The sequence below is a fragment of the Hordeum vulgare genome, chromosome 3H (genome assembly GCF_904849725.1).
Source record: "Hordeum vulgare subsp. vulgare chromosome 3H, MorexV3_pseudomolecules_assembly, whole genome shotgun sequence".
Classification (NCBI taxonomy): Eukaryota; Viridiplantae; Streptophyta; class Magnoliopsida; order Poales; family Poaceae; genus Hordeum; species Hordeum vulgare.
The window spans coordinates 152,688,833-152,693,709 of NC_058520.1; the positions used below are offsets into that span (position 1 = coordinate 152,688,833).

Here is a 4,877-nt window from a genome sequence, read left to right on the forward strand (position 1 = left end):
ATCATGTGGGTGATGAATTGGAATGATCATGTCCTACTGATGAGGTTAAGTATGTGAACCTGTTTTGGTAAAGGTATGGATGAGTGGCCATGTAAGAGTACATGGCGGGTTGTCACATTGACGCCGCACTCAAGACCTAAGATCCTGTGTTGGTGTGCCAAGACTAGCTACTACCGCACATTGACTTCCGGTAACTCGACCCGTCTCGGCCTATTAACTACTCTGTTCTCAGTCAAGGAGTCGCAATAGTTTGAAACGTTCATAGGTTGTGGCACAACGTACTAAGGGGATGAACGGCCCAATCGGGACCGGCTTTGGGGCCTGGTCACATCGTTTGATGACATGTTGGAAACCTCGGCCGGACTTCCATCATGGGTTCCAACTTATATAAGCGACTACCTTGGACGTGAGTCCTTGTAGGTTAACATCCGTTGTCGACTCCCTCGCTGGGCTTCCGCTTGAAGGTTGCCGAAGTGCTTGTTTTATGTGCACATGGCTATAAGTGGCGGGAGCATGTGTGACAAAGTACACTCCTGCAGGGTAATTATCTATTCGAATAGCCTCGTCCTCATATATCGACTACTTAGATACTTTCCTGGTTCATAGATAACTTTAACGGATACTTTAAAATGGTCCAGATAAGTGTGAGTGCTATGGATGGCCTTCTTGTAGGATGACGAGAGAGGGTCCATGGTGGTGTATTGATGTGGTGTATATGTGGACTAGTGTGTGCTCTCTCATAGGGAGACAAGAGAGTTATGAAACATTATTGTAGTTTAGGTTAGCCAAAGGTCAAAGCTGGCATTTCTATAGTAAACCCACAACCCCATTAATTGACACATGATGCATATGTAGTTAGATCTAATGTAAGTCATGCTGAGTACCTTCGTACTCACTGTTGCTTATTTAGATTTTTGCAAAGGTAGACGTTGTTCTTTCTATGTTTTCCTATTGAGGTTAACATCGATGGAATAGCTTGGGAACCCAAATGGTGGTCTGGCTCATATGGTAGGGTCATTGTAGCTTTTCACGCTCTTCCAACCACTTTTGATAGATGTCTATACCCAGACATGTAACTTCCACTTGATGTTTGTATGCTCTGGATGTTGGGTCATGTGACCCCTTCTGATTGTAACATTATACTATGTTGGCTCTTTGGAGTCTACTAAATAAATGATGTGTTTTAGAGTTATGTTCTGATGCCATGTTGTATCTACACATATCATGCATATTGTGTGGATGTTTGAAATGCATTGATATGTGTGGGATTGGACGCCTAGTTGTTTGCCTTTAGTAGTACTCTTTACGAGAAAATGCTTCTCTGTGCTTCCACCGAGCCTTGGTAGCTTGCTACTGCTCCGGACACATTGATTGACCGACATGTATCCTTGTTTGCTGTTGTGTTTGTCCACTCGGGGAAATGTCACGCAGTGTAATGGAGTCCATGTAGCTTGCTACGACTCGTCTACACACGTTGTTGACCGACACTTGCTTTGTTGGGTTATGTATGCATGTTCCTGTACGGATGTGCCACTTGGGTTTAAATCTAGCCATGTGTATCCGAGTTCTCTGACATATGATTGTTGGCGACATAGTCATATACGTGAGCCAAAATACGCAAACGGTCCCGGCCAAGGTAAGGTGGCAGTCGTGGTGATTATCATGCGTGAGTCCACAAAGTAATATAATGTGTTACAAGCTGGAATTGTATGACTTAGGATCGGGGTCCCGACACACATACTCTTTTTTCACACCTATTTTTTCTTAGATTAGTTTTTTACCTACTTTTTTTATCTAGGTCTGTTTTTAAGTCAGAACAATGTTGAGAAATTCAAATGAACATTCTTGAATCCAAGTAAATGGTTATGAATTTAGAAAAAAATCATGAATTCAAAAATTATGATGAATTCATAAAAATGAGCATTAATTAATGAAAGTGTTCGCACGTTTGAAAAAGAACATTAACTCAAAATTCATTCCCAAATAAAAAAATGTTCTTGGACTCTAATTATTTTTTGAAAATTGGAAACAATATTTATTAAATGTTTACTTTCTAGTAATTTGTGAATGTTATTCGATTTTTCTGAAACATGTGTGCTTCTTGGAAAAGGACAAAAACAATGCTTCCAAGGGAAGCAAAGATTTGTTTTTAAGAGAAACACAACAATTTTTTTAAATGGAAAAAATAGTACGTCCACAAGAAACACTATTCGCCTCTTGTGGAAGAACATACTTCTTTTGCTTCTTCGAAAAAATGAAAAAAATTGCCTCTATGAAAAGCACAATTTTATTTCTTGCGGAAGCACACATTTGGTTGCACTAGAATCACAACTCGGGATAAAAATGTGATCCTTGAAAAGAGAAAAAAAAGTGAAAACCACAATACAACAAAAGTGATAATTTATGACGCTCATTCCATGACGATCCGTGACGTTTTTTCAATGAATCGTCACAGAATGTGCGTCACAGATTATCAAATTTGTTGTAGAATCCTGTTTCCGGGTTCAGTTTTTTTCAAACTTTTTTGTTGTTATTTTTTCCCACTTTTTTTGTTTTTAGGTTTCTTTTTATTTCTGGTTTTTGTGATTTTTTTAGTCAAAATCTATTAACATGTGATCTAGTTTTAAAAATCTCGACGCGGCAAATCCAACACTGAAACCAGCTATGGCTTTAGATGCATGGTTCAAGAGATAAACATTTTAAACAAACAAATCTACAAAAAAAGAAGGACATCTCGGTGTGACAAGTGGCGCACATGCAATGCACAACATGTAAGAGCATAACAAGATGATGGTGACCTTTACAAAGGATATCCCTTAACAAGTGATTTTAGAGTTTCTAGCAGGTAGGTCACTGTATAGGGTCTCCCATCGAGTAAGCCATCCAATTGTAAGAATTCTATTCCGCTCATAGTGCATATAATAGTTATTTTGCGCACTTAGCAGTTGCGAGCGAACGATGTGCGCTAGTTCTTTTTTGCTCCTTTTATGTTCTGTGCTTCTCTGTTTGTGATGTTTTTGTTTTATTTTCTATCTTCATCCTCCTACTTATTTCTTGTATTTTTCTTTTACCCTTAGTTTTTTCTTCCTTATTTTTGACGATGTTGCCTTTTATCAGATTATCTTTTAGTACCAGATGACCATGTTTTCATTTCCAGCTTTTCATTTCTTAGATCTTTTTCCTTTTCGATGTTTTAATAACTTGATGAATTTCTTACCCAATGAACAATTTTAATTCAACTATGAGAATATTAAAATATGTGATGAGCATATTTTGTTACACAATTTCCATACCTCTAATAGGAAATTCACATATTGTCAAATATGTGATGATTCTTTCCAAATTTCGACCACAGTTCTTTAATATAGAATACATATTTTTTCTTTGAAATAGGTGACAAATAGTTTTCGTACGCACGATATCCCATTAGAAGTTTCAGTTGCTCAATTTTTAATTCACGGGTGCCTAGGCACGAAATAGGAGGTATCATCCAAGAGAGGAGGAGCATCACATCACTTCACGACCAGGGGACGGTCTCAGTCAGGAAAGGAGGACTAGCAAGCTGAATTTAGCAACAACACATGCATACCACACCTAATTTCCGTCTATAGAAAATTCGAGGATTTTTCTTAAAACACATAAGTAGAAAATACACACCTCACACATATATGAATGCCTTTAGTACTAAAATTAGATCTTGCTCCCTAAATAGAAATTGGACCTCGGTCGGGTGGATGTTTTGGCCGGTTTTTGTAGAAATGCATTCACCAAATTTAGCGTCTATGGAGCTCCAATGGCTGATGGCCTCACTATCATACCACTTGCCCCGACCCTGGGTCATCGCCTCTATAAATGTAATGCAATGCAAGCATCTCGATCAACACTAGTGTTGGTGGTCCAACTATCAAAGAGAAATTGACAACAAGATGGATGCCAAGCGCAAGGCCGAGTCACTGCTCATCATCACCCTTGTGGTGGCGGCGGCCACATCACCTATGTTCGTGTCCTCGGGGCATGAGAAGGCTACTCCCACCTGCCTCACCGAGTACACCAAGCTCTGTGGCAAGGGCGAAAAAAAGGACGTCACGTGCACCGCCATGGTCGACAAGGCATGCAGCACAGAGGCAACTAGCGTCACCTTCATCAAGCACTTGTTCACGGAGCTCGTCGAGGTCGGGGAAAAGAAGTAAGAAGTCTTTAATCTAGAAACTTCTCGAGGGCAGGATGCCCTGAAAGAATCCGTCGACAAGCATGGTGGCTGCCCAGGCGACAAGACTGTCAAGGACTATTCTACCCAATGTGGCACCGACTACGACAAGGCATGCATGGATCCTACTTGCACCAACCACTACTACGTCGACTGCCCATACATGGCTGTGAGATTTAGCTACATCATGTCCACCCCCACCAATAAGAAATCCATAGAGCAAGACATGGATTGCTTCAAGCATAGCGCAAAGGAAAAGGATACCTCAGATAACAAGTGTTGCGATACATGCAAGTTGATTTCTTCTACCCCTACACCCGCCCCGGCCAAAGCCGCTTGAAAATGCATCTATTTATTCCTTCTTTTGGCGAATTGAAAATGCTTCTATTCTATCATGGTAATTTATTCATGTTCCGCATGTATTCATCTTTTTGTTTTGTTTTTGCTATTCTAAATCAATAAATAAAAGGACGGTACTCGGAATACTTTTCTTTGTAAGTCTCAAATGTCATGTTTGAATGGAACTAGAACATCGCCCTCGCATAATAAAATTAGAGGATTTGTAACTTCCCATTACCCTATAAATATAGGGTAATGTCTTACACGGTTTATATTTGGTAAAATGGTGATGAGATAAATCCAAATAATGTGTTGGCAACCCAGTGCACTA

At 39.8% G+C, this 4,877-nt stretch overlaps 1 pseudogene; it reads left to right on the forward strand.

The window, feature by feature from the left end:
* Positions 1-3,911: 3,911 nt before the first annotated feature.
* Positions 3,912-4,621, forward strand: LOC123439713 (annotated as a pseudogene).
* Positions 4,622-4,877: the final 256 nt, after the last annotated feature.